Source organism: Nyctibius grandis, chromosome 2 (genome assembly GCF_013368605.1).
Source record: "Nyctibius grandis isolate bNycGra1 chromosome 2, bNycGra1.pri, whole genome shotgun sequence".
NCBI lineage: Eukaryota > Metazoa > Chordata > Aves > Nyctibiiformes > Nyctibiidae > Nyctibius > Nyctibius grandis.
Window position 1 is genome coordinate 92,446,784 of NC_090659.1, and position 11,557 is coordinate 92,458,340.

Below are 11,557 nucleotides of genomic sequence, written 5' to 3' on the forward strand. Positions count from 1 at the left end.
AAGGATTGAAACCACTTGCTTACGCACAACGGAGACCATCATACCTAACCCCAAAGGAGGCCAGAAACTCCTAGCACACTGCATTTCCCAGACCAACCAGGAGGCCCAGGGCACAGAAGGACAGTGTGCTATTTGCAACGAGGGCTGGCACACTGACAATCCACACAAGTGGAGCACTTTAAAATAAAGAAAAGAAAAAAAAGATGGGGGGGATTTAATGCATCTCACAGAGAGATACTGCCTGAACTTTCATAATAAAATGAGATAAACTATTTCAAAATCAGTTGTGAAGAACAAGCTACCAAAGAGCCAGCCTCGAGGAGTGGTTTTTAACCAGAAACTTCTCTTCAAATCATGCAGTACATATTTGACAATCAGTGTGCAGAATCACAGGCTTGATCTGAACAGACATCAGAACATGAAGCTTGCACAAGCGACACAGCCTTCCCCGAGAATTTAACTTTGTCCCTCCTCCCCCTTCCCCGCTTTTCCTCCATTCTTTCTCTGGTGCCAAAGCCAAAGAGGAGGAGGAGAGACAATGCCTTGGGGTGCCAGAGGTGGTGTGTAAAAGAGAAGGAGGCAGTCTCTGACTATAAATGGAAATATTTCATCGACTTCAGTGTGTTTTGAATCAGGGTGGTTGTACCCAATAAACTTAAATGTGACCATCATGCAATGAAGTAAGATTCAGAATCATACGATCGGAAGATGAAAGTGATTTCTGAGTCCAGACTACAATTTTCATATGGCGGTGTGTGTGCGTGCACGTGTTTCGGGGCTGGGGATAGTACTAATCAATTGTGTTTATCAACCCATTGAATTAATCCTTAGTTTCTCATAAGGCAAATCTTGTCGTATTACAGAGCTGAGGTGACGTGTGTGTGAATCTGGTAATCTGCGCTGAAAATAACTATTGCAACCATTTGTTCCATCTCTTCCTCAAGGCTGATGTTTAAGGACTTTAAAATGAAAATGAAGTTTGGATTGCCGGAGAACACAAAAAAAACTGAGCAGTATCAAATTGTATTGGATATCTAGATCCACGTGGCAACATTTTTGAAATGCTCTTACACAGTTATAGTGTGAGGACATGATGTTTTCTTAGGATGAGGAAACACTGGGGGAGGAAGAAGCCTCTCAAATGACATCCTAGCACAGACATGCATATATATATATATATATATATATACAGAGACCTTAGGTGTGTGGAGTGCTCTGTCTGCACGCATATTTAGTTTGAACGTGATTCTGTCAGAAAGATCCAATTCAATAGTTAAGAGGAAAAAAAAGACTAGGTTACCTTTTTTTCCCCTCTAAACTTTCATATTAGTCTAAAGCGAGCCATGGTTTGAAAAGAAGAAACAGTTCGGATTTGTTGTGTTCTGGAGCCATTAATTACAGTGTGTTCCATTTCTGTTTATTTGTCTTAGTTCTTCTTGGTGTTGAAAGACTGACCCTCATGGACATAAAAAAGATTATCTAGCTTCATTTGTCTCACCATCCTCTGTGGCTCAAGTCCTTGTGGTAGGGCACTTCCCCAGACTACATGACACAGCCAGATGTAGCAATTGGATACCAGGCTATGAAACAGCACTGATTTCAGATGTCAGGCTTCACACCTCATAAAACAGGGAGCATATTACAGTGTACTTTAAATTCTAGAGCAAATAATACCAAATGTCTATGCAGATGTATTGTAGATTTGAATAATCTGGCAGACTGTATTTGGAAATATTCTCTAAATTTCCTCTGTCCCTGCCCTGAGACTGTGGTAAGTAGCACAGAGACCAGCTGTCCAGCCTTGTTTTTCTAAGCCATTGACTAAACAGTGAGTTCATGTTCAAGATAACTGTGGGGAACCAGTTCATGAACTTCTTGAACTCTACCATCCATAAGTGTGGTGATGGGATTGAAAAACTGCCATTTAATTAATGTGAGTCTTGTAACCAGAAATGAACCTTGGACCAAGTGGGTTTTTTTCATTAAAAGATGTCTGGAGAGCAAAAATAAGTAAAAGTGCTAAGCTGGCTAAGCTGTTGACTTTTTGCCAGGGAATGACATTGCTTTGTAGAAGAGGGAGATAAAACCATCACCTGCACATACAGTCCAAGGACTTGCCCTGCATGTTGGCTCCAATGCCAGAGCATTTGCATGGAGCAGAATTCTCCCTCTGCTCCTTTCCAGATACATTTCCCAATTTGCAAAATGATTAACCTGGAGGTCTTTCCACCAGTTGTGTCTGTTTTACTGCAAGGGTTTGAAACTTCCCCTTCTCTTTGTGGGATTCAGTTCTGTGCCAATTACGGGCAGAATAGGGATTGGTCTCTGAGGGAAGAAAGCTGCATAAAGCTTAAAGTTGCAATCTTCTGTTGCAGTTTCAGCCTCTAAACCTCTCCATTCATGTTGATAACAATGCCTACACGTTGAGCCTTTGTCCAATACAAACTCTTTCCTACTACACTTTTTAAAATTTCATGAAACACAGCCTTATTGTATAGATCCATATACTTTGCTCCCCTAAGATAGAAACCACATAATTCCACTGTGCTCAAGGTACATACCCCTTGCTCAAGCAGAGCAGCATCTTCCCCTTAGCATTATAAAGTGCTTGACATCCGTAAGCAGAAGTCAACACAGAAGAGGGCTGGAAAAGACGTTCTGAGATAGACCCCTGCTATTGCAACACTTACAAAATATTTAAATAATCCCTTTCACAGATAGAGTAAAGGCTATCTAGTGAGGTTTCTAGAGAGGTTCCCTGCCCCCTCTACTCTAACTGGTAGATTATTCCAGAATATCACTCCTTAAATGGATAAAAGAAGAGCAACAAAGCTGGTGAAGGGTCTAGAAAGCAAGTCTTAGGAGGAGCATCTGATGGAACTGGGGTTGTAAGGAGGCTGAGGGGCGACCTTTTCTCTTTCCACAACTACCTGAAAGGAGGTTGTAGCCAGGTGGGTGTTGGTCTCTTTTCCCAAGAAACAAGCGATAGGACAAGAGGAAATGGCCTCAAGTTGTGCCAGGGGAGGTTTAGATTGGATATCAGGAAAAATTTCTTCACCAAAAGCATTTTCAAGCATTGGAACAGGCTGCCCAGGCAAGTGGATGAGTCACCATCCCTGGAGGTATTTAAAAGACGTATAGATGTGGTGCTTAGTGACATGGTTTAGAGGTGGACTTGGTAGTGTTAGATTAACGGTTGGACTTGATGATCTTAAGGGTCTTTTCCAATCTAAATTATTCTATGACTCTATGAAAGTCATCTTCTGATTTCCTGCTTAAATATATTCCTTGGCAGTTTATATTAATTTGTTTGTCTGTAGACCTTTAGTTAAAATAAATTCTTTTTTCTCTCATATCCTTAATGTATTTATGGCTAGCAATTATACCCCTTCAGCCTTGACTTTGAAAGCTCTCCTCTCCTCTGATATTCTGGTAGCATTTCTCTCTTCTGCTTCCAGTTTGAAATTGTCTTTCTTGAATATGGGTACCGGATTGGGACAGATGGTGAGATCTCACTGGGGTCTTAACCCTGCTGCCAGTGGCAACAGAACTGGAACAAGAGCATTGTTTTTGGAGTCTCACCCAACTTCACCAGCTTGGTGATAATTGCCTTTGAGTAAACAAAGCAAATGCAAGCATTTCAAGCTATAATTAGTAGGAAGTTCTCAACAAAGTATTATTTTCACACTTTGCCTTTATATGAGGCATCAGAGTATTTTATGATATGTAATCAGGATCTAGATCTTCAAAAGTGTGGCAGAATAAACAGCAATGTTCCCTGTTTCAGTTCATTCTTTTATTGTGCTTTTTTATGATGAAGAAGAACAAGTTCTTTGTGAAGAAACTATCCTATTTCTTCAGGCCCCAGGCTAAGAGATGCTGAGGGAGTTGGTTTCTACTTGCATCGCACCTGAAAACATTGCTCATTCTGCATACTCTTGGTACACTACTTGAAGAGGTTATACAAGTTTTAGCACTACTGATCTACCAGTAACTGTTTATTACAAATCAAATGTAACAAGTACAAGTGCCTTTCTTTGCTATTCACTATGCTACAGTGTTAGGTGGCCTCATTTTGTAAACCCTGCCTCTGCTTTGTAATGCTCCTGGGCAGCTTTTACCACAGTCTTTATCTGAACTACTAAGTGGCACTAGCTGCAGGACCAAATGAGGTGATAAAGGAGGAAAAAAATAGTGGATGTGTGTTTCGGCAGGTTACTCTGGCTACTGCGTAGGCTTTGATTATCCACAGTGCACTGTGGCTGCCATGTTGAGCACTGTGACACCAAACTTGATATGATCCTGGCCAAAGCACTAGCCGACACTGTCCTGAACTGGGTCTGTAGTTTATGTTCTCCGTAGCAGGTACTTGGAATGAAACTCTCAGGCAACAGTGCTGAGCAGCGAGTTCTCTTGTGTTGACAGAAAGCAGAAAAGCAGAAAAAGAGAGAGAGAGGGGTGGATAATTAGGGCAGGCATCTGCAAAGAGAGACTCCTCAGCTCTGCACCCCTGCTTTCAGGATATACATTCAACATCACATCATCATTTACATTAAAACCTTCTCCAAATCATGCTGTCTCCTTTTTGCACTGAGCATTCTACTAAGTTGGAAAACCTCAATTTGCTTTCCTTCTAATTATTCCAAGCAATGTGGAATGGCTCTGGCAGGTGGGCTTACGCAAATGCCTTTGCTCCCACGTCAGAAGAGCAGATGATTGTACCACTTTCCAGGGAAGTGGGACATGCTGTTGTGCCTTCCTTCATGGAGGCAGAATTGAATCCAGATGCTCTTGTCCCATGCTTAAACCACTGAAATATGTGGACAAAAGAGGAAGTGAGAGATGAAGGCAGATGTTCCAGATAGATATTATCTCTAAAGAGGATTGTGCTTTTTATGGGAACACACACATACACACACATTCTCCTTCTTCCTGTTCCCTTCCTCTTCCAAATCCCTAAAACTGCCATGCAAACTGTGAGAGCCCATCCTTCAGCCAGAACACAGATATGTGGTTAGGATTTCTTCTTGAGGAACCTGGAATATGTGGGGGCTTGAATAGCAAATGAGGAATGTGAAGGCAAGTCTCCCACATCCTGTGCAGTGCTCTAATCCATGACCTAGTAGATAAAACTGTGTGCCTATGGGAGAGCCCAGCATGGGAGAGCCCAGCATCTCCCCTCCAAGGGCTGTTCTGTGCCAAGACCAGTCCAGTGCTCTGAGAACACCTACAAACATGACTGGTGCCAGTGAGATGAATGGAAAAAAAAGTAGTTTGTGAAACTTGATGGGATTAGATGAGAGCACTGTCAAAACTTAAATGGGAAGAGTAGAAGCATACAGCCTTTTCTTTTCCAAAAGGAGATCCTCTTTTCTCACCCCATATGCCCTGGGAATGCCATGTCCCCTTTGTAAGATAAATATTTGTCTACATCAAGTGGACAGTTAATTTGTCTCAATCAACTTCCTTTCAGATATCACTTTGTACTTAGTACTAACAATGGCAGTCATATTTAGGGACGTTACTTTTCAAGAAGAAGCTTCTCTATTGTGTTGACCTCCGGTGTTTCAGTCTTGCTCTGTTCCCATGGGTCTTCATCCACTGCTTAATGTTTCCAGGTCTTCCGTGTTCAGTATCCTCTCTAAGGGATCTTAGCTACATCATCTGGTACTCTGTGTCTCCTCTTGTGAACCACAAGCACTGCTGGGTATGTCTGACAGCTTCTGACTCACATTCTCTGTTGTAACTGCTGCTGTGTTGTGTCTTTCCTTTTTGTGTCACATCCACTTGTCCATGTCCCATCCAAGACTCAGCTCCCACTGAGGGTCCATCACATGTACACACACCATCAGAATCCTCAGGCATCTTCAGGCATAGTCTTAAACACAAAAAATACCACCGCTGGGTTAGGACAGCTCTGAGCCACAAGTTGCTGGAGTGTACTGGGAAGTCTAATTACATGCTTGCCCTGTTCTTTTATTTTTTTCCTGGTCATAGACTATTGGCCACTGCTACTTCTGAAATCAGAACGTTATTCTCTTGTCTTAGTTGGGTTTACTCACTATTGATTTTGCGGCTATTGGTTTCTTGGGCAGCAAGAGAGCCTGGATATTGAATGAGTATGCAACTGTTCTACTCCCTGTCACTGTGGATGGTGAACTGCAGGGGCTAGCGCATGATCCTGGGTTTGGGTTTTTTTTTTTTGGCCTGAACCACTTTTCCAGCCAGTTTGAGAGTCTCAGACTCAGAAATTCCAGCGTGGTGGCTGGACCTCCAGACTCCACTTGATTAAAAAAGCCATCCCTGTGAAGGACTGACCCCAGGGAACTGCACTCTGGTTTCCAAAGAGCAGGGCTTGGGCTAGCCACACCACTTTCCACAGCTGGACATGGCTACTCCTATTCTGCAGCAGCTGCCACCCACACAGGAGAATGTGAGATAGGTGGACCTCCATCTGACTCAGAACTGCTCTTCTTATCCTCCTGTGTGAGGAAACTGTCCTTTGGCACAAATGCTATCAACAAATGATTTGTTTTCAATTGTATGTAATCTTAACTAAGTCTGATTAGTAATAGCAGCAACAGGTTCTTCCTTGGCATCACATCAATTCCACCATCTCTAGGCAGTGCTCAATGCAGTAGATGTGTAGTTGGAGCTTGGAAGGTGGCCACAAGAAAGTAAAGTTAGAAGGTAAAGCTACACAGCTCCTAACTGCATTGTAAATTGGAATCTTAAATTTTAGGCAGATGGTCTTAATAAAAACTTAGGGCTGTATGCATTTAATCATAAAGTCATGGAGAAGGAAAGGCTGCTCAGCGAAACTAGATAGGAAATGTTCAACTAATTGTGACAACACCATGTAATGAAAAATACTGTTGCTGCAACGCTTTGATTTAATCAATTTATTGTATTGTATGGTGGTTTGTTCTGTTTTGGTTTGTTTGGAAAAATAAAATTGAAACACTTTGAATTTATAGTTTGACCAGAGTGACTTTATCCAATATCAAACTCTTCTGACCAAAGTGCTTCACCGCCTGTGCTCCTGGGTTGGATTATAATCACTGGGATGGACTCCCATCTGTCTTTTGATTCCTTCTCATGAGGCATCACTGGAGTCTCACAGTTCTGCATGCCACCGGTAACTCAGAAATGGATCTTGTCTAGCTGAGGATACTTGAAACTTTGGCACTATAAAGAGATGTGCTATGACAGTCAAGTGAAGGAATCTTTTCTATTCAGAAATGTTTCAGCATATCTGGCTTAAAGAAATATGCAGAAAGACCCTTTTCTGCAAAAGAGGCCTTGAGGTGGTGTAATCGCAATGCGTGAAGCCTGTACAATGCAGAAATAAATCGTGCAAATTCATATAAGGTGACTTTGAGCCTCCCGCCCGGAGAAATCTGATCCAAAACCTATTAAAGTTCTGAAAAATATGTTCACCAATTTCTTTGAACTTTATCACAGGCTCTGAGGACTCTAACTACTGACAAGCAATGTGTTTTTTTTTTGATTTTACCAAATGTAGACAGACATGAACTGTTCTCTTACTTATTGCCCAATATTTTCCCCAACACCCTGTTGCTGACTTCAGTTCTAAAACAATGTAAGAACATTGCTACAATTTCATTTCAAGTAATTTTTTCCTGAACAGGGAAAAAAGCTATTTATGCTGCCTTAATTTAAGAGTTTTTTCATAATTATAAAAGACTTCAATATACTAATTATTTCTGTTGAGATTTCAAAATCAGCTTCATTGTTTTGACCTTTGTCATACCCACTAGACTAGAAAGAAGCAGAATGGCAACTCACTGGGAAATTTAAATGACATCTTAATGCATTTTTCCACTGTTTTCATAAATAGCAATTATTTCCTGGTATATCAGTTGCTGTTTCCCAGCCTTTTCTAGAATACTATTTTAAATAAAGGCATGTTTCCAGTGAGGCATTTTGTGTCATTGGCCATATTTTGTCACTCTTTTTTTTTACACTTACACATTTACTTATATTAATCACTGTATAGCATGTGAGGAAGTGAAAAAAATTAAGACCATTTCATGACAATTTTGGAGGTTGTAGAATTTAGTTTCCTCCTAACATGCATGGAAAACACGTCTCTGCATATTTTCACTATTTGCACCAAAATTCCCTATACACACTGAGTAGATCAGAGTTTCAGTACAGGATTCTCTTTACATCCCCTAAAGAGTCTGTTCTGTTCCTTGGAAAACTGTCCAAAAACTGCTCAAAACTAATACATCTCAATGGGATATTTGTACCAGGTCCAAAACAATCTTTTGCTAATGAAATAATTTTGCCAACAATATTCCAACCAATAGTAATAGCAGAGAAGTTAGTTATGAACATCTCTCCACAGAATAAAATCTTGCCGATGTGACAATATAACACTTGTTTAACAATGCTTGTTAAAAAAATAATGCAGTTGGATGGATGGATGGATGCACTTACTGCTTCAGTGAAATGGAATATTGCAGCTGCATAATCTCTCTTGAGTTAAGAAATGCTGCCTCATTTCAAGTGTAGGTCGAGAGAACTTTTATTGATTCACCCTATTTTGAAGGAGAACAAACTAAAATTTAAAAAAGGGTTTTTTTTTCTAATGTTTGCTCTGAGCTGCAGGCTTGCTGCTCTTTGACATTTTCAGATTTTTCAAGACTTTCAACTTTGAAATGAGAATTGACTTTGCAATGAGAGCCTACTTTCAGCGCAGCCTGTTATTTAAACACTGTGTTTCCTGTTTTGCTTCAAAGCAAAATGATGAAAAAATCCTAGCAGTTATGCAGCCTTATCACAACAGGTAGCATATTTGTGCTTGTCTCCTGCAACACAAATATTTTGTAGACAATAGCAAAGAGCTCTATTCTGCTCAGAGGCCAAGAGTTCACCTTACAGAGCCAGGACTTTGTCCACAGGAACTGTTACCTATGTCTTTAGTCCTCACACAATCCAAAGAAAGCCACATTTTTTAGGAAGATAATATCATTTATTAGGCCAACAGATACAGTTGGGTAAAGCAGATGTTAGATAAAGCAGATTCATTTTCAGGTAGATGAACTACTTTTTGGATCCAAACATAGAATATGAAGGTAATTGTAGTTAATTGCTCTGAATTGCACTTAACTGTTTTAATCAGTTGGACATTTGAGAGAAAAGTGTTTGCTATTTTGGAAGCAGAGGGTGATCCTGACCCTGCTAAGAGTATAAGACGTGACAGAAGCTAAACGATCAGAGGAAACAGTAATTCCCATCAAAGATCTGCAAGACTTGAGTTGTGGGGAAACTCAGAGGTCTGTCTTGAATCCATCTGATATGGTGTCTGGTATCTGGTAGAGTTATACATTTCAGTTCTCGGGCCCATCTTTGATCTTGCAGTATCAGGACTGCAAGGTTAGAGATGGAGTAGTTGTTTTGGGAATATAATTTTCCAACTGGTAACTGGGTGTCGCTGTTCTTTCCTAATTAGGTAGCACATGGTGGTTGTTTGGTTTCACCCACAGAGTTCCTTAAGAGCAGTGAATGCATCACGTGATGCCTATGACATTTCAAGATGCACATGTGCAAGATCTGTGGATTTTGGTGGTTCTGGTCTAGCAGGCACTTATCATGAGGGCTGTGGCAAGATTTGGATCCGATTTTCTCAAGCTATCTGGTTCTAGCCAGCATATGCTGGTCTGCCAGAAATTTGCTTTTAATGATGGAGCTAATGATGATGAGTGTCATTTGAAGGGAAGGAGGGGTATTTCTAGGAAAAATGATTTCAAGGCATGATTTTCTTCCAACATAAGTTGCAACTTGTTAACGTTTTCCAGTGTATGGTTCTTGCATATTGTATGGTATGTGATACTCAGTGAGGGATTTTCTCTCTGTCTTGTAGTAAGTTTGTACAAGGTTTAGGTGGCTTCTTCAAATACGCAGCCCTAGAGGAGTGTCACTGTTGGATGAATATCATCTGTAGTTTTGTGAGGGTGTGTCATGAATGTTCTCCTCAGAGCAAATGAGGTGATGTCTGTGGGCCAGTTGTATATCAGTTTTTCTAGTGTGTTTTGGATAGCTGATGGTTTGTGGAAGGAGGTGAGTTGGTCTGTGGATTTTCTGCATATGGTAGTTTGAAGGTTGCTATTTTTTATGTTGACCTTGGTGTCTAGAAAGTTGATGCTGATGTAAGTTTTCCAGAGATAGTCTGATGGACAATTCTGGTTGCTGAATTAGTGGCAGAAATAATAAGGGAATCCAAGTTTTCATTCCAGATGTCATCTATGTATCCTAGTGTATGCTAAGAACCCACGCTGGTTTGGTGGGAAGGTTAAAGTCTTTTTCTCGAGGTGACTCCTGAAGAGTCTGATATCCTGATGCTTGGATACAAGTACCTGGGTGCTTGTAGTTGAATCCGTGATTTGGTGAGGACAAAATTATTGTGGATGAAGATGAAATAGATGGGGCTGATAGATATAAGATGCCAGTTAGAAGGCTGGTATCACTTCGGCATGCAGGTCAGGCATAATGCTTCCCTGTGTGGCATAGTGATGATAATACAAAAGATGGTGCCAATAAGAAGATAGTTTATGAAGCAGTGATCCTGAAGGAAGTATATTTTTCTGGAGAAAGCTGCTTTCATATATAATAAAGTGTTTAAAGATGGTGTCTGCAGATCCTCATAGCTCCTCAGTGAAAGTCTCCTTGGGTTTCTTTCTGTAAGAATCTAGAAGAGCACATTAAAGTCTTAAGGTGGCAAAAAAAGAGTTTACACAATTTTTTTTCCTTCTTCATTAGGAAGACATCTGAGCTCCAAGGTGAAAAGAGCAGAAGTCTTTCTTGAGTTCCTTCTCATATGAAAGCATCAAAAATCATTTGCTGTCATCACTGATGTTATCCTAACTTCTCTCTTATCAATTGTTTAATAACTAAATGGTGACTGGATTTTAAAAACTCTGTAGACTCTTAAAAAAACCCAGTTGTATCTTTCAAAAAATTATTTCACTGTTATTCGTCTCCTGAAAAAATTGTTGTTGTAGACCAATGTGAAATTCATTCAGGGGTGTCCAGCTCAGTATAATATGAGATTATTTTCACTGTTCTTTTACAGGGGGTGGTGGCTAGTTTACTTTAATTTTGTTTTCAGAAAAGTTGAGACACGCTTAGAGAAACGATTCCTCAAATTCTTTACAGACCACAATGCTGCCAATGTTTCTGAGCATAAATGTAAGCATTTGGAAAGAAGAGATATGGGTAGCCATTCAAGGTTGGGGTATTGCTCCATGACTTCCTGGTGGGTGATGTTGGGAAGCAGGTGCTCTCACCATCATTTCTCAGATGTGTCTCATTGTCAGTGAAGTAATTGCTATTGCACTATTTGGGTCCAGTGTTAAATGCTATCAGCTTATTTTGATAGTAATTTGTTGCATGGTGGTTTGGTGTATTTCAGACAGTTTCCTTTAATTTGTTGGAGCACGTAATCATGTCTGGTTCAGTCAACATCTTTGGGAGGCAAAGTTGCTCAGTTTCTTAGCTTAGACAGACCTAAACAGGATATTCTCTCATG